Source organism: Schistocerca gregaria, chromosome 3, assembly GCF_023897955.1.
Source record: "Schistocerca gregaria isolate iqSchGreg1 chromosome 3, iqSchGreg1.2, whole genome shotgun sequence".
In the NCBI taxonomy this organism is placed as follows: domain Eukaryota; kingdom Metazoa; phylum Arthropoda; class Insecta; order Orthoptera; family Acrididae; genus Schistocerca; species Schistocerca gregaria.
Window position 1 is genome coordinate 439778314 of NC_064922.1, and position 15941 is coordinate 439794254.

A 15941-nucleotide genomic window follows, 5' to 3' on the forward strand; every position below is an offset into this window, starting at 1 on the left:
CACGGTCCGCGCGGCTTCTCCCGTCGGTGGTTCGAGTCCTCCCTTGGGCATGGGTGTGTGTGATGTCTTTAGAGTAAGTTAGTTTAAGTTAGATTAAGTAGTGCGTAAGCTTAGGGACCAATGACCTCAGCAGTTTGGTCCCATAAGAGCTTACCACAAATTTCCAAAACTGCAAGAGCTGAAAAGTGCGAGAAATAGCGCACAATCAGCTTAATAGCTCATGCATCCAAGTTGCTGACAAGAATAATACACAGAAGAATGGAAAAGAAAATTGAGGATGTGTTAGAGAACGATCAGTTTGGCTTTATTAGAGGTAAAGGCACCAGAGAGGCAATTCTGACATTTTTGTTGATAATGGAAGAAATACTAAAGGAAAATCAAGAAACGCTCATAGAAATTGTAGACCTAGAATAAGCGTTCAACAATGTAAAATGGTGCAAGATGTTCGAAATTATGAGATGTAGGGGTAAGCTATAGGGAGAGATGCGTCATATACAATATCTATAAGAGCCAAGAGGGAGTAATAAGAGTGGACGACCAAGAACGATCTGCTAGGACTAAAAAGTGTGTAAGACAGGGATATAGTGTTTCACCCTTACTTTTCAATCTGCACATCAAAGAAGCAATGATGAAAATAAAAGAATGCTTTAGGAGTGGAATTAAAATTCAAAGTGAAAGGGTATCAATGTTACGATTCGCTGATGACATTGATACCCTGAGTGGTAGTGAAAAACAATTACATGATCTGCGGAATGGAATGGAGGGTCTAATGAGTACAGAATATGGATTGAGAGGAAATCGAAGAAAGACGAAAGTAATGAGAAGTAGCAGAAATGAGAGCATCGAGAATCTTAATGTTAGGATTGAGGGTCTCGAAGTAGATGAAGTTAAGGAATTCTGCTACCTAGGCAGCAAAATAACCAATGATAGACGAAGCAAGGAGAACATCAAAAGCATACTAGCATTGACAAAAAGGGCATTCCTGACCAAGAGAAGTCTACTAGTATCAAACATGGTCCTTAATTTGAGGAAGAAATCTGAGAATATACAAAATCAAGGTAGTGAATCAAGGACTGTGGGAAAACCGGAAAAGAAAAGAATCGAAGCATTTGGTGCCACAGATGGAAGTTGGAAATTAGGTGGATTGATAAGGTAAAAAATGAGAGAATGACAGGACATCTGTTAAGACATCAAGGACCGACTTCCATGGTACTAGAGGGAGCTGTAGAGGGCAAAAACTGTAGAGGGAGGCAGAAATTGAAGTACATCTAGCAAATAGTTGAGGACGTAGGTTGCAAGTGATAGACCGCATCTCGTGGTCGTGCGGTAGCGTTCTCGCTTCCCACGCCCGGGTTCTCGGGTTCGATTCCCGGCGGGGTCAGGGATTTTCTCTGCCTCGTGATGGCTGGGTGTTGTGTGATATCCTTAGGTTAGTTAGGTTTAAGTAGTTCCAAGTTCTAGGGGACTGATGAGCATAGATGTTAAGTCCCATAGTGCTCAGGGCCATTTGAACCATTTCCAAGTGATATTCTCAGATGAAGTGTTTGGCACAGGAGAGATATTCGTGGCGTGCTGCATCAAACCATTCAGAAGACTGATGACTAAAAAAAAAAAAGTGTTTTTCAGTATGGATCCATACCTGGTTCCCCAGAACCGTTTGTGCTATTGATCTACAAATGTAATCTTTTCATGTACTCCATATTCACTGTTGCAACAATAAACATTGAATGAACTGGAAACCTCTAAAGGAATGTACTAATTTTTTTGATCGTGTGTTAATGAATACTATTGTTGGTTTTAAAATGTGATTTTTGTATCAGGAACTTGATTAGGGAGTAAATTAACTCTGAGATATTTTTCAGTATACAGAACTGTTCAAGCAGCTATCTGAAACAGATTTTAGACCAGTAGCATTGTATTAGAATACCCTTTTATGTAACAAATATTCCCTTCAATCAAGAGCAGCGTACGAATGTAGGGCGTTAAGACATTAGCGAATTGAAAAAAGGAAAGTAAGTCAACTTGTTCACATTGTTATCTCCAAGGGCTCCATTTACTTGTAATGCAAAAGTTTTAGAACTTAGATGTTTAATAAGATCTATTGCATATTACTTCCAGATTTGGTTCTTTCAATGTTGATACTCCTGGATTTCAAACATTCTGTTTATTAATTTATGATACCCCACGAATTATTTGTAGCTGGATGGACAGGCCTTGTCCAGCACAGTGTTGCGTCTATTGTGATTTATGTAAGTTCGATGACCGTTCATATGCCAAACCCTAGTTAGTATTCAAGGATATTGTATTTACAATTTCAGACATTAGAGCTTCTCTGTCAACGCTGGATAATAATATTGAATCATCAGCAAAGGAAATTATTTCATTGTTTTGGAGGTACACTTGCAGTGATTATTCGCCATTGCGAAGACGTTGTTTCGTTGTGTACATCCACTTGGTTTCTTAATGTGACGCACTGCTTTCTATTAGTTAAAAACTACTTACCAGTGAGACCTCCGATATTAGAATTTTTCTGGGGGTGTACTTTTAACTGCACAAACAAATGATTATGATAAGTCAAAGAAAATATCAATCGGACACATGTTGTTTAAATTTTGTGTAACATGTTTCGTGAATTGGCAAAAGACACGCTTTTTGGTGTATCCCTTTCGGAACCGAACTGGAGACAGTAGGTATCTTATTATGCGATAGCTGTGTTATTGTTCTTGTGTACATAACCTTTTCCAGTACCTTTGGAAACGAGCTAAGCTGCGAGAATCGTACAGCCTCACTATTTCAACGTCCCTTAAACCTATCACAGTGGTCTACTTCATATGGGTCAATACACTGCGTAAGTGCGAAGCATGTGATTTCAGTAATTTATTCGAGATATTGTCGACCCCATAAACATTTTTCCGTTTGATAAAATTAGTAACACTCTTAATTTCTTTGACAGAACGTCGAATATTAGCGATTTGGACTATGTATGTGGCATTTGAAACACCCTCGTTATATCCTTTATTGGGTTTTGTGTGATTTACCGAAGCCGCCAAACAGTTAATTATTATGAATATATGACAGTGTGCTTAACGGATGTAAGGCCATCGGTTTTTCTGCAATGTTTTCGGGGGTATTTCAACAGAGTGCGGCTGTTCTGAGACGGAATAGTTAATGATTGAAAGTTTTTCTATTATTAAAGACCACAAAGGTTGCGATATACAATCTGATAACGTATTTTCTATTAACACACAAATTCTGAGGCAGTTGCTATCTTTGCCTTACACGTTTAATTACGGTTATATATTTTATTGGTTGCTGATTTTAAGTACTTCGTCACACGTATTGATGATGGTTAACTTTCACAACAGTCCTCATTGCAGTCCATGGTTGTTGCTAGCCGACGCGGTTGACGCGGATCACGTAATTCGGCGCTTGTCACTTTTGGTTTTATATCACTCGCGAATCGGTATTGATGAGGGTCAACCCCGCGACGATAAGAGGATGGGCTCATTTGTCACACTCCGGTGAATTTACTATTTACTCCTCACTCGGCACATCCGCCATTGACACCGTAGTCAGCTCGACCGCCATATTTTATTCTTGCGAGTGTTCCCAGCACTGCTTCCACGCGACACTAATCTCACTGCCTCCTGCAGCGCTCGACAATCGACTCCCGTGTGCTATCGTTCTGGGTGTCGGATACTAATATCTATGTTCGTGGGCTCCCTTACACATTGCTTCTCGTATGTATTCTACTGATTTAACTCTTCGAGTGCCCACTCCAATCTTCTGAGCTACTTCCAAAAGTTGATCACCTGACTGTTACAATAATTATTATTGGGCTGTTTTAGTTATTAATTAAATCCTCAATTTCTTAACCGATGTCCTAGCGTCTCTTTCAACTATCCCCCAGATAGATTTCCTCAATACAACGAAGTCTTTTTTCAAGTATGAAATCAGACGTACCTCCTTACTTACCGCAGTCATCTCATATAGTTTTCTCTTCCTTGCACGCGATATTTTGATTACTTTTTCAGTCCATGTTTTCTATGGGTTGCTAATACGTCGCTTTACTTTTCTCGTAAGAAGCTCTACAAAAACTTCTCTTCATCGACTCTGTATAACTGCAAAATCTGTCGAAAGAGATAAAATGAAAATAATTTCAATTTGAACAAAATCCAGTTTTTTTCATATTTGACATGTTATTGACAAATAGCTCGCTCGTAACATGAGAAATGCAAAAATATTATGATTTTGTTCAGATCGAAATTACTTTTAAAGTTTATTTCATAGAAAAAAAAAGCACTCCATCTTCAGGTCACAAGTGGCCCATCGGGACCATCCAACCGCCGTGTCATCCTCAGATGAAGCTGCAGACAGGAGGGGCGAGTGGTCAGCACACCGCTCTCCTAGTCTTATGATGGTTTTCTTTGACTGAAGCCGCTACTATTCGGTCGAATAGCTCCTCAATTGGCACCACGAGGCTGAGTGCACCCCGGAAAATGGCAACAGCGCATGGCGGCCCAGATGGTCAGCCATCCAAGTGCCGGCCTCACCCGACAGCGCATACCATCGGTGATCTGACAGGAACCGGTACATCCACTGCGGCAAGGCCGTTGCCCCTTTTTACTATTTCATAGAAGATTTACATAAATTGTTTAATGACTACATCTGTTTAAAATGGCTAGTCGTTGATATTACCATTCATATGAAATCAGTACAGACAAGAAGCGACAGCAGTCCAAGTTGGGAACATTATGAGAGGGAATTTCCAGTTTTGGCATTTATCTCTCGAAAATCTTCGTATGAACCTGAGTTCTAGAAGTATTTTCAATTTTTTTTGTCCATGCCACAAATGTATGTACCTCTACTGGGTGTTCGAATAGGTTTTGTGGTCTTCCAGACAGTAATATCGGTGTCTTGTTAGATAGGTGCATTTTACGAGGCGCGTTCAATAAGTAATGCAACACATTTTTTTCTGAAAGCGTGTTGCTTTTATTCAGCATTCCAGTACACCTCATTATTTCCCAGTCTTTTAGCTACAAAACCGTATTTTTCAACATAATTTTCGTTCAATGCGACGATCGTACGCCTCCTTACTGGTGGGGCCAGTATACCTGCATGGTACCCCTCTACTGGTCGACGTCGGTGCCAACATCCTGTTGCTTCAATAGCCTCCCCCTAACCCACGTACTACTTTCTGCGGAGTGCATCCGTCTCTGAGCCGAATAGATGCATGTCGGAAAGTGCGAGATCCTGGCTATAGGATGGATAAGGAAGGACAGTCCAATAAAGTTTTGTGAGCTTTCGCTTGCGCAGACTCTTGTGTGTGGCCTTGCGGGAGAAAGAGAAGTTCGTTTGTATTTCTGTGGCGACGAACACGCTTAAGTTGTTAAGAGTCATAATTGCGTGCGGCCGACCGACACGGGCAAGATCGGACAAGTTTGCGCGACCTTGTTGAGATGATGACAGACGCCTTGTCCAACGACTCATTGTACTTTTGTTCACTGTCCGGTCTCCATAGACATTCTGCAAGCGCCTATAGATAACTGTAGTGCTTTGATTTTACGCCAAGAGAAGCTCAATGACAGTTCTTTGCTTGGAATGCATTTCCGTTACGGATGACTTTTGAAGAGTACATATGTAAGTAGGCTGTTTAGGTTTTTATATTGGTAACGCCACGTAGCGCTCTATATGAAAATCACTGACTGTGCTGTGTGCAGTCTGTGGCTGGTTTGCATTGTTGGAATATTCGCCATTGTATATAATGACTTTTGAGTTCTATTAAGGTAAATACATTGTTTGTTCTCTATCAAAATCTTTCATTTACTAACTATGCCTATCAGTAGTTAGTGACTTGAGTAGTTAGAATCTTTTATTTAGCTGGCAGTACCGGCGCTCGCTGTATTGCAGTAGTTCGAGTAATGAAGATTTTTGTGAGGTAAGTGATTCATGAAAGGTATAGGTTATGGTTAGTCAGGGCCATTCTTTTGTAGGGATTTTTGAAAGGCAGATTGCGTTGCGCTAGAAATGTTGTGTGTCATTTATAATTTTTCTAAGGGGACGTTTCACGTATAGCGCCACCACCGGTGGGAACTTCACGAAACAATAGGGCTGAAGCGGGAATATTCCACGATGTCCCGCAACAAATTCCATATTTTTTCAACCGAATTTGACCGAGAAAAAATGTGTTGCATTACTTATCAGACGCCCCTCGTATCATTTTCACTATCCGCTACAGGGAGCTACACTATTAGCTAGTTTATGCGGCTCGTTATTAAAATTGCAAGACCGTGAAGGGGACATCCAACAAACTTTAAACTGACGTGAATTGTACTACACTCCTCAATCTGGAAATCTTCGGCATTTTAGCCGAACCGCACATAATGGATGGGAGTAACGACATATACATTCTGAATACAAGGAAAGATTACACAGTGGGTTTCTCATTCAGAAGTCGTACTTGAATGTCAGTTTTTTATGAGAAAATAGCGTTACGCCACGTGTAAGACAAATTAACCTTTACCTGCATATGTCGGAATTTGAACTAGAAGAAGATTGCAATATTCCATTGCACGTTATTGCTACTCGCATATAACTGAATCGATGACTCTCACGCGAATGTGGAATCGATGAGTTAATGAGGTCCATACTTACTGCCATCCACGATCTCAACGACCCCACGCGACTAGTGCCCGAGTTGACAGATGCAGTGTTCACTCTCCTGGATCGTACAGCCACATCACGTTCATTGCGTCAGGAAATGGGGTTGTTTGCAGCAAGTTAAGCGTCCGCATGGACAGTGCAGCTACGTCTGCGGCACTATTTACTGTCAACATCGCAACCATTGTGGCGGCTTCCCTGCATGCGGAAGCTGAGCGAGGCTCACCGACAGTGGCGCATCTAAAGACATTATGTGGCATCACGGCGGACGTCTCTATGTGATAAGCTCCAAGGGGAACGAACACGGTTAAGTTCGAAGCTGCACTTATTGTCCGCAGCAATCTGGCAACAAAGCGGACCTAGCCCCAGCAGACGTTTCACTGTTTTCCAAACTTAAAACCTCGTTGAGAAAACGTTGTTTCCGAACCATAGAGGATATTGAGGACAATGCGACTAGAGAGCTGTGCGGTATCCCGGAAAGTGCATTCCACAAAGCTTAAAAAAAAAAATTGAATGAACGTTGGGAACGGTGTACTGACAATGGAGGAGAATGCTTTGGGGGAGGGAGTGCTTAAAATATAGTACAGTGAGAAACAAGGATGTTATAAGCAAAGTTCGCTCTTTTTTTTTAACTCCCCTCGCACAATTAAGACTGTTTGACGTGTTCCGCGTGCATGAGAAACATTTCGCTTGAGATCTGTGTGCGGTATATTAGCATTCATTTCTTTGTAAGTTTTTTTGGTGTAGTCTTGTTTTCTGGCATCTTCTACATCCTGGAAGATCTTCTCATTATGGATCTGTTTGAACATTATGTACATTTAAACAAAGCTAATTAGATGAAGAAATCATATATGAGCAAGATATGCGTCTCGTTCTCTTTTCTCAAAAATAGAGTGATTTAATAAAAAAGAAATAGTCCTCAACGTAACAAACACGAAAGACGCTGTTGCGTGTATTGTTTATACTATGATTAGTTTATTAATATAGGTTTATTTCGGTGTGATTGTTATCCTCAGGTTAGGCTGGTATAATATTTCAAATCTTGAGTAGATAATTTAAAGAAGTACAGAATTGTGGTTTGCTACGTGCAACAGATGGCCTTGATACCCAATATGACGTTGATGTCTCAATCGCTGTCTCACTATTATGCAAGTCTGGCCCTTTGTTGTTGGGCTTTAGCAGATGTTGAACTTTCTTTGGAGCAGTTCTTTCATAATGATCTGTCGTGTCATCTGTATTGACAGTTGAATCAGCGATGTTGTTTGGTTACAGGTTGTTCGCTTCTATGATATTCTTAGGTCATATCTTTGTTCTTACCAGCTATATTGCTTGTATGATTCGCGTTTATGTGGCTCTATGCTTATTTGTAATTTAATCCAATTGTTTTGTAGGCCTATATGGAATTGGTTATGCCAGATTGTGTAGTGGTGCGAGGTGTTTATGACAATTCCTCAATGTCTTTTTTTAAATGTATGCTTACCAGTACTTATTTTTAATTTTGTGGTAACAAGATCTCTAATTGTTTGTTGATTTTGCGTTTCTATTCATGTCGTGTTTGGAAGCATAATTTCAATAAAAGCTTCTATGTAATATTTATGTTTCGAACCGATCTGTCATTTAGAATTCCTTGAGGGTAAGTCTGTGTGTGTGTGAATATATTCCGATTTCTTCTAGAATATTCATTGGTGGTCCTTTTTAAGCAATGTGTGAAACTTCGTCAGTCCTTTCTGTATCATCTGCTGTTTGTCATTCCGTTTACAGGTGCTGGAATAAAGTTGATGGGTTACTGTCGGTCTCTCTAATATGTTCTCGGTATCGATCACTGAAATTAGGTCCACTTTGACCTATACAGAATTCATAACATTCTTTATATTGAGTTATACTATGTCTGGATTTGAATGTATGGTTGGCTCTGTCAGACCGTCGTGTATAAGTGGTCGAAGATTGTGTTGCCATCTGGCGTAATCAGTTCCAAAAAACAAATCGATTAAATAAAATATGAGCGCAGAACCATATAAACACGAATTATACAAGAAATATAGCTGGTAAGAACAAAGATATGACTTGCAGAATATCCTAGAAGCAAATAGCGTGCAAGCATATAACATCGCTGCCTCAACTGTCAATACAAATGTCACGAAACGTCATTATGAACTAAAGTTCCATAATTCGACAATTACACAAATAACTTCTCTAAAAAAAAGTGTAATATCTGCTATAGCTCCAGCAACTTCTAAGGGCTAAACATATACAATAGTGTGACAGAACTGAGACATGGAAGTCATGGACAACCTGATCTTCGTAGCAAGCCATAACTCTATAATACGTTAAATTATTTGAAATATTGTATCAAATTATGTACTTGTTACAGATAATCGGAAGACGACATTCACGACGAAATAGGGTTGTATTAATAAACAAAATTTCTGCGGCTATGAATTCAAAAGAAGTTGCATTTTCATACTAATATTTATCTTCGAACTAAGACGATGTAAAGGACATTTGTCAACAAAAATCCGGTTTGCTTAGTTAACTTCGCAATTTGCAGCAGTGTACCTAAGTGTGAGACGGAAGCGGTTTTATTTAAAAGAGAGGATTTTTCATTTGGCGTCCTGGGGTGGAAACATCGCATCTGAAGGGCAGTGCGAGCCGAGCCGAGCCGTCCTCTGGCGGCTGTCCGGAGCGGCGTGAACACGGCGGGCGCGCGCTGCAAAGAGTTGACAAACGAATGCCAAACAAAATACTAATCAAATAAATAGCGGGAAAACACGGCGGCTAATGACGGCCGGGGGACCCGTCGCGCTACAGTGGTGGGTTGGGGAAGGGGGCGGGGAGGGGCGGGGGGTGCCCGGTGGGGACAATTGAGCATCGCGGCGCTATGTCGGCGCCTGGCGTCGCGACGCACAGCCAACCCGCGCCCAGAGGGCGCTCGCGCCGCTGCCAGCGACCAACAGCGGCCCTGAGGGCGACGTGTCCTTTCTCTACATGTTCTGCACATACCAAATGCTACACGTGTACTAGATAGCACATGCACCAAGAGGAGCTCTAGATACCGTAGAATGAAAACCAGTGGTCTCTCGCTACCAGGATGGAGAGGGCCAGCACACCTACATATTCTGAGTCGACTAAAGTGTTGGGATAACTCCTCATATCGTGTCGGACCTCCTTTTGGCCGGCGTAGTCCAGCAGCTCGACGTGGGGGGACTCAAGTAGTCGTTGGAAGTCCTCTGCAGAAATTTTGACCTAGCTGCCTCTATGATGATGATGATGATGAGGTCCCAGGAGGGTAGGGAACGATGCGGAAGACCTGCACCGCGGACTAGGCAAGGTCCCAGCGTCCTTAATTACGAAATTATAGGCGGTGCAGGAATTTGTACATGGACTGACCTCTCTATTATGTTCTATAAATGTTCGATGGGATTCATGTCAAGCGACCTGGGCGACCAAAGCATTCGCTCTAATTGTCCAGAATCACAAAGAATTGTGGCCCGCTAACATGGCGTATTGTCATCCATAAAGTTTTCCATCGATGTTTGGGAGTATGAAGTCCATAAATGGCTTTACATGGTATCCAAGTAGCCGAGCATAACCATTTCCAGTCAACGATCAGTTGAGTTGGAACAGAGAACCCAGTCAATTCCATGTTAACACGGCTCACACCATTATGGAGCCACCATCAGCTTGGTCTGTGCCTTGCTGCCAATTCGGGTCCACAGCTTCGTGGTGTCTGTGCCACACTCGATCCGTATTATCAGCTATTACCAAATGAAATCGGGACTAGACTAGGCCACGGTTTTCCAGTCGTCTAGTGTCCGACTGAGGTGGTCACGGAGCCATGAAATCCGCTGCAGGCGATGTCGTGATGTTAGCAAGGCCACTTCCACACTGATTTCTGCGGTTATTTCACATTGTGTTGCTTGCCCGTTAGCATTGACTGATCTACGCAAACGGCGCTGCTCTCGGTCGTTAATTGAAGGCTGTCAGCCACTGCGTTGTCCGTGGTGAGAGATAATGACTGAAAGTTTGTACTCTCGGGTCCCTCTTGACACACTGAATTCCCTACTGATTTGCGAAATGTAATGTTCCATGCGTCTAGCCCCAAGAACTATTCCGCAATCAAAGCCTGTTAATTCCCATCGTCCTGCCGTAATCACGTCGGAAACCTTTTCACATGAATCACCTGTGTACCAATGATAGCTCTTCCAATGCATTGGCGTTTTAAGCCTCGTTTGAGCAATACTACCGCCATCTGCATATGTGCCTGGTGCTCTGTTACATGATTTCACACAGACCATGGAGTGAGAGGAGCGTTACAGTGGGTTCTACATACCGTAGAATGAAAATCAGTTCACAACGATGATGGAGAGAATTTTCCTGTGGACTGCGTCTTCTTCATTGCAATTAAGCAATAAATTTCTGCCAGCGTCTGGTGATCAAGAAAGTTTTATAAATTTGTGTTAATTTTTGACGGAATTGCCAGCAGGGCGAAGTGTAGTATCATCTGCCGTCAGAACTATAGTGTAGGGGTGGGAAAAACCTACAGCTTAAAACAAGTACAGTAGAGCGTCGATTATCCGAACGTCGGTCAACCGAACGATTGCTTAACCGTACTGTGTACTCGCTCGCACCTGTTACTCTCCCACCCTACCTTCTATCATCCCCCTCACTCCCAAACCAAGTTTCCCACAGTAGTCGCCGCACTGGGTCATCGCTGGCACAACATTGCTTCTAATGGGGCCTTCACAAGGCGCTGCTGACCGGCCAAGCCGCCAGTCGCTGTGTTTCAACAATCAGCACACTTCTGTCGGCTTAGCACTGGCAGTAGAAATATCGGCATTATCAAAGCTGTTCACAGCAACAGCTACGCCAGCTCAGAGTTGATGCGTGCCGCTCCGTGCAGTTTGAAGGATTGCGCGCCCCCAAGAAGAGCTTCTCACGGTGCAAACAGTCACCTTCTGTTCTCTGTTACGACCACTTGTGTGCTGCTGCGTGAAGAAGTGAACTTGACGATACAAAATGCTTAAGCGTAAACGTGTCGTCCTTTCTATGAGGGACAAGTACTAGATTATTAAAAGGTTAGAAGAAGATGAATCTGCAACCACTTTATCCCATGAGTATAAGGTGGGGAAGTCAACAATCACGGATATAAAAAAAAAAAACAAAAGACAAGCATAACAAATTTCACAGCTATGCTTGATTCTACAGATGGATCAACAAGCCGTAAAATTATGAAGCTCGCCACTAACACAGATCTAGATGATGCTGTTTACAAGTAATTTACACAAAAGAGATCGGAAGGAGAACCTATATCAGGTCCAGTTTCAGATATCTGTAATGAAAAAAGTACGTGACTTAGCTGCTGATAAGCGTGTAGGCTTGCTTAGACAGACCAAAATAAAGGATTTTTTTAAACGTTAATTTTGTGTACTGTATGTATTGTTCATGCAAAATCAGTATGTAATATGTATATATTTATGTTTAATAAACTGTGACACTTACTATATATTCCTACTGAAGTAGCCTTTGTATGTTACTTGTTGTTGTTGTTGTTGTTGTTGTTGTCTTCAGTCCTGAGACTGGTTTGATGCAGCTCTCCATGCTACTCTATCCTGTGCAAGCCTCTTCATCTTCCAGTACCTTCTGCAACCTACATCCTTCTGTATCTGCTTAGTGTATTCATCTCTTGGTCTCCCTCTACGATTTTTACCCTCCACGCTGCCTTCCAATACTAAATTGGTGATCCCTTGATGCCTCAAAACATGTCCTACTAACCGATCCCTTCTTCTAGTCAAGTTGTGCCACAAACTTCTCTTCTCCCCAATACTATTCAATACCTCCTCATTAGTTACGTGATCTATCCACCTTATCTTCAGCATTCTTCTGTAGCACCACATTTCGAAAGCTTCTATTCTCTTCTTGTCCAAACTAGTTATCGTCCATGTTTCACTTCCATACATGGCTGCACTCCAAACAAATACTTTCAGAAACGACTTCCTGATACATAAATCTATATTCGATGTTAACAAATTTCTCTTCTTCAGAAACGCTTTCCTTGCCATTGCCAGTATACATTTTATATCCTCTCTACTTCGACCATCATCAGTTATTTTACTTCCTAAATAGCAAAACTCCTTTACTACTTTTAGTGTCTCATTTCCTAGACTAATTCCCTCAGCATCACCCGATTTAATTTGACTACATTCCATTATCCGCGTTTTGCTTTTGTTGATGTTCTTCTTATATCCTCCCTTCAAGACTCTGTCAACTGCTCTTCCAAGTCCTTTGCCGTCTCTGACAGAATTACAATGTCATCGGTGAACCTCAAAGTTTTTATTTCTTCTCCATGGATTTTAATACCTACTCCGAATTTTTCTTTTGTTTCCTTTACTGCTTGCTCAATATACAGATTGAATAACATAGGGGAGAAGCTACAGTCCTGTCTTACTCCCTTCCCAACAACTGCTTCCCTTTCATGTCCCTCGACTCTTATAACTGCCATCTGGTTTCTGTACAAATTGTAAATAGCCTTTCGCTTCCTGTATTTCACCCCTGCCACCTTTAGAATTTGAAAGAGAGTATTCCAGTCAACATTGTCAATAGCTTTCTCTAAGTCTACAAATGCTAGAAATGTAGGTTTGCCTTTCCTCAATCTTTCTTCTAAGATAAGTCGTAAGGTCAGTATTGCCTCACGTGTTCCAACATTTCTACGGAATTCAAACTGATCCTCCCCGAGGTCCGCATCTACCAGTTTTTTCATTCGACTGTAAAGAATTGGCGTTAATATTTTGCAGCTGTGTCTTATTACTGGTAGTTCGGTAATTTTCACATCTGTCAGCACCTGCTTTCTTTGGGATTGGAATTATTATATTCTTCTTGAAGTCTGAGGGTATTTCGCCTGTCTCATACATCTTGCTCACCAGCTGGTAGTGTTTTGTCATGACTGGCTCTCCCCAGGCCGTCAGTATTTCTAATGGAATGTTGTCTACTCCGGGGGCCGTGTTTCGACTCAGGTATTTCAGTGCTCTGTCAAACTCTTCAAGCAGTATCTTATCTCCCATTTCGTCCTCATCTACATCCTCTTCCATTTCCATAATATTGTCCTCAATTACATCGCCCTTGTATAAACCTTCTGTATACTCCTTCCACCTTTCTGCCTCCCCTTCTTCGCTTATAACTGGGTTGCCATCTGAGCTCTTGATATTCATACAAGTGGTTCTCTTCTCTCCAAAGGTCTCTTCAATTTTCTTGTAGGCAGTATTTATCTTACCCCTAGTAAGATAAGCTTCTACATCCTTACATTTGTCCTCTAGCCATCCCTGCTTAGCCATTTTGCACTTTCTGTCGATCTCATTTTTGATACGTTTGTATACATTTTTGCCTGCTTCATTTACTGCATTTTTATATTTTCTCCTTTCATCAATTAAATTCAATATTTCTTCTGTTACCCAAGGATTTCTAGCAACACTCGACTTTTTACCTACTTTATCCTCCGCTGCCTTCACTACTTCGTTCCTCAGAGCTACCCATTCTTCTTCTACTCTGTTTCTTTCCCCCATTATTGTCAATTGTTCCCTTATGCTCTCCTTGAAACACTGCACAATCTCTGGTTCTTTCAGCTTATCCAGATCCCATGTCCTTAAATTCTCACCTTTTTGCAGTTTCTTCAGTTTTAACCTACAGGTCATAACCAATAGATTGTGGTCAGAGTCCACATCTGCCTCTGGAAATGTCCTACAATTTAAAACCTGAGTCCTAAATCTCTGTCTTACCATTATATAATCTATCTGATACCTTTTAGTATCTCCAGGATTCTTCCATGTATACAACCTTCTTTTATGATTGTTGAACCAAGTGTTGGCTATGATTAAGTTGTGCTCTGTGCAAAATTCTACCAGACGGCTTCCTCTTTCATTTCTTAGCCCCAATCCATAATCACCTACTATGTTTCCTTCTCTCCCTTTTCCTACTGATGAATTCCAGTCACCCATGACTATTAAATTTTCGTCTCCCTTCACTACCTGAATAATTTCTTTTATCTCATCATACATTTCATCAATTTCTTCACCATCTGCAGAGCTAGTTGGCATATAAACTTGTACTACTGTAGTAGGCATGGGTTTCGTATGTATCTTGGCCACAATAATGCGTTCACTATGTTGTTTGTAGTAGCTTACCCGCACTCCTATTTTTTTATTCATTGTTAAACCTACTCCTGCATTACCCCTATTTGATTTCGTATTTATAACCCTGTATTCACCAGACCAAAAGTCTTGTTCCTCCTGCCACCGAACTTTACTAATTCCCACTATATCTAACTTTAACCTATCCATTTCCCTTTTTAAATTTTCTAACCTACCTGCCCGATTAAGGGATCTGACATTCCACGCTCCGATCCGTAGTACGAAAGTTTTCTTTCTCCTGATAACGACGTCCTCCTGAGTAGTCCCCGCCCGGAGATCCGAATGGGGGACTATTTTACCTCCGGAATATTTTACTCAAGAGGACGCCATCAACATTTAATCATACAGTAAAGCTGCATGCCCTCGGGAAAAATTACGGCTGCAGTTTCCCCTTGCTTTCAGCCGTTCGCAGTACCATAACAGCAAGGCCGTTTTGGTTAATGTTGCAAGGCCAGATCATTCAATCATGCAGACTGTTGCCCCTGCAACTACTGAAAAGGCTGCTGCCCCTCTTCAGGAACCACATGTTTGTCTGGCCTCTCAACAGATACCCCTTCATTGTGGATGCACCTACGGTACGGCCATCTGTATCGCTGAGGCACGCAAGCCTCCTCACCAACGGCAAGGTCCATGGTTCATGGGGGGGATGTTACTTGGTAATACTAAAAGAGATGCTTGTTTTTATGAATAAATTTACTGTACAGTACTTCTTTTTGGCAAATAAATTGATACAGTTCGATTATCGGAACAAACCAGTTTTCCAAACACCCATGTCCCCCAATTACTTCGGATAATCGGCGTTCTACTGTACCAGCGTTTCAGCTCTGAATGGCCGATATTTTTCAATATTTGGTCCGGTTTCCATCAGGTTTTTTTTATTTTTTACCGAAAGCTGCGTGAAGAAACCGGAGTATGAATCAGCCATAACAGCACTGCTAAAGTTTTTCAGCTTTAAATGAGCTTTTTTAAAAAAAGAGGAATTTTCATTCGGGAAACCTGCATTGTTTTGAATTATTGCGTTTTTACAGAAATTGTGAAAAGCGATCAGTGCTATTTTAAAAACAATGCCGAAAGAAAAGATCAACAAACATATGGCATTAC